The sequence below is a fragment of the Montipora capricornis genome, chromosome 12 (assembly GCF_036669925.1).
Source record: "Montipora capricornis isolate CH-2021 chromosome 12, ASM3666992v2, whole genome shotgun sequence".
Lineage (NCBI taxonomy): Eukaryota > Metazoa > Cnidaria > Anthozoa > Scleractinia > Acroporidae > Montipora > Montipora capricornis.
Genome location: NC_090894.1, coordinates 11203257 through 11213256, shown reverse-complemented (window position 1 = coordinate 11213256; position 10000 = coordinate 11203257). Strand labels below are relative to the sequence as shown.

General features: G+C 39.4%; 1 pseudogene; it reads right to left on the bottom strand.

Moving 5' to 3' along the window:
• The window catches only part of LOC138025444 (kelch-like protein 3), a 13341-nt pseudogene that overhangs the window by 2894 nt on the left and 447 nt on the right, over positions 1–10000 (bottom strand).

Below are 10000 nucleotides of genomic sequence, written 5' to 3'. Positions count from 1 at the left end.
CTTCTTGCGATCGAAACGAACATTTCTCCTCCGCGGACGTCTCTGAAAACACTACTTCGTTTTAAAGTCTTCTAAATGTAACTCAACTGAATTCACACATCTCCAGGCCGGACTGGGCTTTTCCCTCTCTTCATTGTATCTCTCAGATAGTACACGCGCTTTGATTGGCTATTTAAACGGGTCGTATTCTATATTGCGACCCGCTGAACAGGCCGCTAAATATAAATTTTCATACATTTTCCAGTGAATTTTTCATGTTTATGTGAAACATACATGAGAAACAAAGCCACTAAAGTTTATTTGTTTTTCAGATTTTTACGCACGGCACTCACTTTAACGGTTCCTTTGAGTTTCCTGTGTAGTAATGGCCTACGCGCTTCGCGCTTTGGCCATAAATCAACGAAAAAAACTCTATCCGTAACTTACAGTACGGACCTCGAACTCGGTTAGTAAGAGGTATGTAATCTCACATTTCATTTTGATTGGGTTGATCGAATAACTCGTATAAGCCCTGAAAGTTTACCTTTCGTCAGAGTCCATTGGTGCGTTTTTACGTCGTAAATCTCACATTGCCGAAGAGTGGTATAGCCATTATTTCCTCCCATTACGTAAATTTTGCCTTCCAACTCCACTGCGCATGCACCAACCTTGCCGCAATTCATTGGCAGTACAAAGCTCCAAAGATTTACTGCTGGATCGTATCGTTCCATGCTGATCTCAGGCTCAAGTCCTTGACCCTCTCCACCTATGACGTAAATATGCGTGTCCGTGGAAACAATGGTGTGACGACAGCGAGGTATCGTGGTTGGCGTGAGAAATTTCCACTTGTCGGTGATCGGATTGTAAACCTCGAACGAATTGCCATGGGAACCATTTATCATACCACCTGTAGAGGAATAGTCCTAATCGGCTAACTCAATGTTGAACCCAATTCAAACCCTTTGGGAAAAAAACGTTTTGTTCCAGGTATTTCCATATCACGCAAATATACACAAAGAATCTTAATCCCAAGAGATTTGAATTGGGTACGACATTGAGTAAGTAAGCCGATTAGGTCTATGGGAGAATAGACGAAAAATCAGCCAACATTTTTTTTCTATCGTTATTTCTTACGGGTTCCTACATGTTTTGTAGCATACGATTTGGCCAAACATAACCGATTTTCGGTCGTGTCAATCTTAATTCATATTTTCATTAAGCTACTAATCTTTTAAACGCCCCACACTTAGGGTTCGTTCACATCACAAAACAAACCAACGCCCTTTACACACTGTTGCTATTTCAAAAAGTGCTTACACAGGCCTTGTTGAGCTCCTGGCTCACGACATTTGTTGTCCGTATCACAACACAAGCTTAGCTACTCCTCAGTCTTTCAGATCTTACCGGAGACGTAGAGCAGAAGCTCATGCTGTGTAGCAGACCCTTTAGCCCTAGCTTCCCGGAGTGGAGCCACGAGGTCCCAATAATCGAGGTGTGGATCATAGCACTGCACAATTTTCTTGAAGCAGAAGAGAGGCCCTTCCTTCTGCGGACCCTCCGCATGCATATACAATTCCGTTCACCACAGCTACCGAATGATCACACAACGGTGCTCTGCAAAACAGCAAGACATTATCACCTGGAACCCACTAAATAAAATTGTCACGGAGTTGAACACTTGCCTTTTTCATATTGAGAGAGCGCTTGACTTGTTACTCGCAAAATGTTGCTCCTCGAACGAAATAACCTCAGCTTGCACCCAGGGTAACCCGAACATTATTAAGTACAAAAATCTTCTTTTCAGATTTTACGCGGCGCTTTTCAAGTAAATTGCTCTGACTGCGATTAAAAACAAGTAATGATGCAAGGCTGACTGTTTGGCTCTGAGGACACATATTTTTCTCTTTTTCCAATATTTCGTCAGGCACGGCCTGACTTCTTCAGGGAGTTAATTGATTAGCTGTCACATTTTTTTTTAAATAAAAATATAAGCCAACTGCGACTGATGTTTCTAACTTTCATTTCTTATGTTTCTGCGAACCATTTCATTCAGATTATCAAAATTACTGTAAAGGAGCTAACGTATACCACTGATCTTCGTTTGGCAACATGTTCTCGGAACCGTTCTTGGATTTTGCTGGGATTTCCTCTGGGTATCTATAGAGGCATTAAATCTCATTGCTTCCATAACCATTTCCTTGGCTGTAGGAGATCGTTGCACGAGGTCCTCTGTTTCTATTTGTTCCACGAGTGTATATGTTGGCAACAGTGGAAGCCGGACAAGCTGTAGTAACTTGGCGAAGTGAACACCTCGTTCTTTGCGATCGTGTTCTGTCCATCTTACCAGACTGTCAAACACCTAAAGTGGGCAACAATTGAATTTACATATTGTCAATGGGATACATGCTTTGGTTTAATTAAAATTTTATTTGATTTTGATTGAAATATGAAACAATCTTCTAAGCAGTCGACATCATTAAGCGGGGAACTTTAACAAAGCTTAGCAGAATGTACAGACAAAAATTGTAACGAATTGTTGAAGCCGGTACAACTGAAAAGAAAAAGGTCAAACAGTTCATGTGGACACAGACCAAAGAAATAAAATTGATTCATAAAGACAATCGAGCTGCGTCCAGTACCAGTCCAATAAAATGAGCATGGTTGGTCCAGTGTTGGTAGCTCTCGCCTTCAAGTAATGTGGCCCGGGATCGATTTCCGAGATAGACGCCACATGCGGGTTGAAGTTTTTCTCAAGGTATTCATGTTGTCCACTCTTATCAAATACTTTGATTCGCATTAGTAGAGCACTTTGTGCTGTGAGCTATGTGGCACGCATTTTTCACTCTGTCTGTGGATAATTGTTCGCTATGTCTTAGAATCCCACTTTCCTTCAAAGATTTGCAAAGAACCTTTCATCCGAATTCTGAGAGCACCATTTAAGTTACTTTATATAATTAATTTATGTTTACCTGTTGCTCGCTGCTTACAAATCAGAGAGCGAAGAGTTTATGACTTCGTAACATGTCACCCGCGCGTACCATCGTCATTTTTGTCGCTCCTTGCAGTCGACCGCTAAAAAATTCAGCCTAAGAGATACTATCATACTGACTAAAAATGGCGCGAAAATCAATTGGAATACAAGTTGAGTGCGCGAAAAACATCGCCAAACCGACGCAAAGAAAAGCGTTTGGCTTGTCGTTAGTTCTTGAAGTGCACCAAAACCTCAAATTTTCCACTTAAAAATTCAACATTTCTTAAGGAGCAACTAGCTAAACATCGTGCGAGCAGAGCCTCTCAAAAACTCACCAGAGAGCGAGAAAGAGAGGCTCTCCAGAAAACGTGTTAAGTCTTTTAGGTTGCCGCAGCCCAACTTTCTGGGTTAGTCACTCCGGTCAAACCGGTTTAGGCAACGTGCGCATCATATTTTTGACAAGGCGAAGGTCAAAATCGAGCCTTCAGTATGAAAATCAACATGTCGTCTTGAAGTGCGATCGAGACTTGGCCTGGGTTTGAAACTGTCTCCAAGCAACGGCTCACGCATACTCAATAAAGACTTAACACAATTTCTGCAGAGTCCTCTCTTTCTCGTCCAATCTCGATCCCAGAGCTCTTCTCTTGACTAAGGGAGAGAAGAGCTCTGGGGAACCCTGAAACAAAGTGTCTTCTCATTGGTTTTCGTGAAGAACAATCAAAAGTGTCTCTGATTGGTGCATTCATGTTAGCACGAGGAGTGAGCAGGCGCCGTAAGGTTCAAATAGCCAATATTTGGCTATAAGAACCCTACGGCGCATGTTCTCCTACATAGAGTTTCCCAGAGCCTTGGGTCGATCCAAGGCTCTGGTGACAAGAATGTTTCTCGTCGAGTTAAGAAAGGCTCTGCTAGCAGGGTGCTAGCTAAATTGCTTTGTCCAGATCAACATTTGAGGAGGAACAGTGACTTTCTGAAGTCACGAAAATGCTGGCATGTTTGGTCCATGGCCGTGAATTGACTTCTCCAAATTACTGTAATATTTAACCACAAGGAGATGCCCCACGTTGAAAGACTTTGAAATCAGCATTCTTTTTGTAACTTGTCCGTCCATCAGATTCAAGGCCAAACAACCGTACCAGTCTCCCCTAAGATTTTGTTATGGAAATTAGATCCAAGCTTCTCCCCAGCACGGACATGGCGAAGCAACATACAGTTTTGTATTCTTCACGTAACTAATCGAACAGAGAAGTGTTATAACTAGGATCTGACGTCATTGACTCGCTAGCTTAAAGCTTCAGCGTGTCTGAAAGCCCGAAACTCCCGTGCTGCATATTAATTCAGCCGCGTACACACGCATTTCAGTCTTAAACTATTGAGTCTTTGACGTCATTTTCGCCTCGATCCAGCTCTCGCAAGATTTTAAAGATAGTAATGGCGGACCATTAAGTTAGAATAAACAGGTGTCTTTTTGAAATTAAGGCTTAAAACTTGCGTCATTTACTGCTTCGTTAGTTAGTTTTGAAATCCAAAGAAAAAGCAAAATTTATTTTTTTGGTCATAGTAGCACTTTAACAACTATTCACCGCATTGTCAGTGGCTAGTGGTGGATATTGTTTTAGTATATATATATATTTTAAAAAAACTCATTAATAATTCATGAGCCTAAGCCTATCAAAACACGGATAAAACGTCACGTGTTTGAGCTTAATTTATATCCTGATAAAACACTCCTCGTTAATATTCTATTCTCTTTGTATGCTAATATCCCCCTCTCACAATTTGAACCATTGTTTTGAGTCCAGAGGGACACACTCTTTGTGGAATGCTTTTTTTACAATATTGCTCCAAGGTGAATAGCACTACTGAAGTATTCTGATTCTCTGTTTTTAAGTAATTTACCCCTTTAAGATTTTTTGAATGAATGGCAAGAATAGCCATTGTTCTAGCCGAACTTCAAAATAAATAACTTCTTCTGGAACTACAAAATAAAAATCTCTCGTGTGGTGGGTGACCCGTATAAACAGACAAAAGACGTTCGCGCAGCAGGTTATCATATCTCTCTTTCGGTCACAAATGCATCAACGACAGAATATGGATGCAGAGTTAGTCAAGTTAAGGAAGGAAAAGGCATTTTCTACGAACAGAACTCTCACATCGATATAATCCTATTAGCTTTCGGACGGTAGCCAAATACAGTCCTGGTCTGATTATTTTTATATGTATGAGCAACAATGATCTCTTCCCGAAATTAACGATTATCGTTAATTCGTAATTTGCTTTGAATCAGTACTGTGATCGTTAATTTAGCACACTATGTCCCAGGTCTTGTGTTAGCAGAGAAAATAAGGAAATAAAAATCATATCCGTGGATTGGATTTGAATAATAATAATAATAATAATAATGATAATGATAATAATGATAATAATAAATAATAAATCTATTTATATAGCGCTAATATAAAAATTATAGGTGCTTTACAATTCACAAAAAAAGTTAAATAGTTAAAATATGTACAAAGTCATAACGCTACAATAATACTTTTGCTAAAATGTCCTTATTTGTTTAAAAAAGTTTAACAAATATCTATAATAAGAGTAAAATGAAAATAAAAGTGTCCTTAGATATTAGTGTTCTTTATAAATTATCAAGGTTTCCAGTCTCTCTAATGAGTAGAGGAAGATTGTTCCATATTTGTGGGCCCGCCACTGCAGATGCACGTTCACCAAAAGTTTTGCATCTTGTTCGCGGAATGATCAGAAGGTTTTCGTTGTTATTACGCAGGGAATGTAAGGCTTTGATTGTAACATCCCACTCAGATTGGATGGCGCCATTCCTTAATTTGAGGGCTTTGAGTACTAGTAAAGCGATTTTGAAATTTGAAACCAATTGGAAGCCAATGTAGACTGAAGATTATACTCTGTAGGAACCGCTTCTTACCGTTTCACCACTGAACATCAAGACCAATTGCAAAAAAAATATTTATTTAGTCTCCCATAGAATATCACTGCTGAAAAGTAATTAGGCGTAAACTAGATTAATAATTTAGGCCTAAGCTTTTATTTTAAAATGTTTAGTTAGCTTTGACGTGAAGTTTGGTATCCGATCTTCTGCTGTGTTTAATATTATTTGTTGCCGACTGATAATACAGAATTATCAAATAGTGTTTAAAATGTTTTTTTCTGAGCAGTTAGCAGTGTAGTGGTCAAGTGTTTAGGTGACGGGTAATTAATTAACATTCAGTCCAGGTTCGATTCCTATGTCCATACGCTTGGGTTGTCTTTTAAACAATGTATGACCATTTCTTATGATCCATATCAAGTTTTCAGTCTTCTAAATTAATGATAATAGTAAATTCAGGGCAAATAACGAGTCAACAATAATAGTTAATTCTAGGTAGAGAATAGGTTGGTATGACAGGGTGAAACTACTCAATACAAATTTTAGAGGCACTTTGTATCACCTGTCTTCTTTTCAAAAATTAATTGAGTAGCCCGTAGTAGTCACTACTTGACCTGCTGATGTGGTTCTAATCAAAGCCTACATATAACCCTCCTTTATCATAGAGTCGTCACTAGCTCGTTGGTTAGAGCATCCATGCAGCTATTGTAGATTTTGGAGGGTCATGAAGCCAAACCCCATCTAGCTAGAACTCTTATATTCTCCGAGTTCCACTGATTTGGGCCTCGCATATTCTCTGTGTATTCCATAGTTGGTGTCTTTATCACAGCTGGATGCATTTCTCACAAATTTCAATATTTTTTAAATTAAAATATTAAAATACTAATGGACCAATGGACCCCGATCCATTGGCAATAATTAAGAGTGCAATGAAAATTTAAAACGCCGGATTCTTTCAACAATTGTAGCCGGAGATATTTAATAGCCATTGCAATTAGAACACTATACCCGCCAAAATCGGCCATTCTCAGAGTTTTAAGTACGAACTGGTCTTCCTGGTCTCTTTGTTGCTGGTTATTACAAAGTAAGCTGCTTTATGTATTTATTTTTGACTGACAATCTAAATTAGAATAAGTGGTTGATCGTTCAGTGCTTGGTGCCAAAAAAAAAGGAAACTCAGGCGACGTGAGGCGCTGTTACACTGTGTAATGTCGCCAAACCATTTCGAAACAAGTTGCACGAAACATTTCACAGTGTAACACTGCCTTTATTCATAAACTTGATGAAGGTCAATGCTTGTTCAAACGGTACTCTAATTCTGATAAGACTTTAGGGGTTGCTATTCAAAGCATTAAAACTTGGCATAATTTGGGGTTAAGGAAAAATTGCTAAAAAACCTACTAGAGGGGGTAAATGCAACTTAAATTAGTAAAAAACGAGATGAAACAATGTTAATAAAATGAATGCTATTCGTTGCAATGTCAATTGGGCGCCCTGACCATTTTTTATAAATCAGAACACATTTCGACAAAACACATCAAGGCAACATGCGACGCAAGCCACGCATTATTTTACGTCTCCAAGCCTACCACAGTTCCAGAGCACTTCCTCACTAATAATCACACCGCCAACGACATTTCATGTATTCCAATCGAGTTCATTCATTCCAATCGTGGCAATGTACGCAAAGCAAGAGAAGCATATCTCATAAACATAGCAAACGCCGTTGAACCTTTAGGTCTTAATAAGAAAGATGAAATGTAATCCACCCTTTCCCTTATATTTCTTTACCGCTATATAATATCAATTATCATTTATTATTATTATTGCATCGTTCCGTTAAGGAGAGCGGGTGTAGTGGGTCAGTATCGTTCGCGGATTGCATTCCAGCCCTCCGGGTTCGAATCCCGGCTCGTGCATTCCAAACTTCACTAAGCACTCCATCCATTTGTGGTGGGTAAAATGAGTACCAGTATTACTGGGGAGAAGTTGTGCATGCAACGGGATTGGAGTGGTGCCCATCCCTGCCGTGAGTTGCGACAGATGTCGTAAGTTACGGTAGAAGCTTATGAAATAGGAACCTTCAGGTTGCCTTCGACTTCGGTCGTCCTCTTGTCTTGTCCGTTAAGTTCGTTTAAATCCTTATCTTAAGGGCTGTATCAAATCACACGCCACATCACTATAGAGCGTTTTCACTCACGTTACCAAAATAAATGCAAATTTGATGAAACAAAAGAAATTATTTGCTTAAAAATAGAGTTCAATTCCCAGAGAATTAGTTTGGAACAGCAACATGGCCGCCGTTTGTTTGTTTTGGAACACCAAAATGGCCGCCGTGACGTCATGTGAAAACGCTCTATTCAAATAGACTAATTTCGATGTATTAAAATTCAGTCCCAAACAAAAGGCATCATCTCGAGGCTCTGGGGAATAAATATAAGGATTTGTATGAGTTTATTCCCCTAACCCTCGAGATGATGCCTTTTGTTTTCGACTGAATTTTAATATATCGAAATTGGTCTGTTGTAACGTCTTTGTTAATAGTAGTCATTGCCTTGTAAAACACTTATGAAGGAAGGCCGTGCCTTTCGAAATATTGGCTTTTTTCAAGATATTCCGTCACCGTTATATCAGCCTTGCTCTTTTTATTTTTTTGGAGGCACAGTCAGTGTTTGCAGTTGTAGCTGCTACGGTCTCCGGCGACTGAACCGCCGAAGTCTGTACTGAGAAAGTGCTTTCGCTTCATCATACGTGGTCACTATAGACTAGTAATAATCAAACTTTAAGATTATGGAGTGTGTTCGATACGAAATTCAGGGTAAAACAAAGGTAACCTGTCTTAATCCCAGGTCTTCCTATGACGTCATCGAAACATAATTCCAGGCTCTCTCATTCGCCCCTGCAAAATCTGCGGGGATGCCAAATGCGTGTCTCAAGATCGGTCGTCTAAAAAAATCTCGAATAGCACTCGATTAGGAATGCGTTCTCGTACTTCTCGAACGCAATAAAGACAGCAAAAATTACTTACCAAAGGAAAACAGGAAGATACGAAAGTGCTTTAATATAATTCTTCTCTACTACATTAACATTTTTATTGCAAATTTTGCATTATCATGATTTGTTTTTCATAAATTTCATATCTTGTTTCATGTTACAATAAATGCGCGTTTTAGTGGTTGGTGAACACTTTTTCATCATTTCGAAAACGAATAAAACAATTTGTTTTAAATCTAGACATTTCATCAATATCTAAATAATAAACAGAACATTACATAGCCTCTTGGGGATACGAATTTTATCTTCTCGTGCTGAAAGTATCTCTCACTCGTTCGCCTCGATCACTCGTGAGTGATACTTTTCGCAGTCGAAAATAAAACTCACATCCCCGCGCGGCCATGTGATATCCTCTATATAAACAGAGGAACAGAAAATGGATAAAGAGGCCGCGAAGTTTTTGAAGAAACTGTGGCGCTGCGTCGGTGGAGAAGTGAAACGCAGAAAAGGGTTTATCGACTGGGTTGATATGATAAATGCACCGCAGAGAAATTCGGAAGCTGACGTTTCGAGCGTTAACCATTTGTAAGTTGAACGAATGTTAAAGTTCATGTAGAATTGCGCTTAACCTTTCAGTATTTGAGATCCAGAATAATACTTGGAGTGAATGATTCTGGTCCATAACACATGGACAGAACCAGCCTTGTGAACCACAGTTGGAAAAGCGCTTAGTAATAAAATACTCTACAATTGTGAGCCTTTTATATTGTTCTTTGCCGACAAAGGGATGAATTTTGCCATACTATCTCTACCCATTTACTTGTTGGTGAGGTCAGAATTTGCGAGCTCTTGCACAGCAACTTACTCCGTGCAGGGACAAGTTCTTCAAAACCACACCATCAACACAGAGACCGCAGACAAAATAGGAGATTGTATCCTGCGTTGCATGGCATATCCCGGATGCACAAGCAGCTACTTTTATCGGAAGAACAAACGCTGTGAATTGAGTGACAAGACGCATTCTTCTCACCCAGATGACATGAGGCATGAGCCATATACCATATATATGGTGAACACTTTCCAAACTATTCCTTGCAAAACCCACAATAATTGTGGTGTGTATTTGATATGCGCGCCATCTTTGGTTTGTGAAGGTA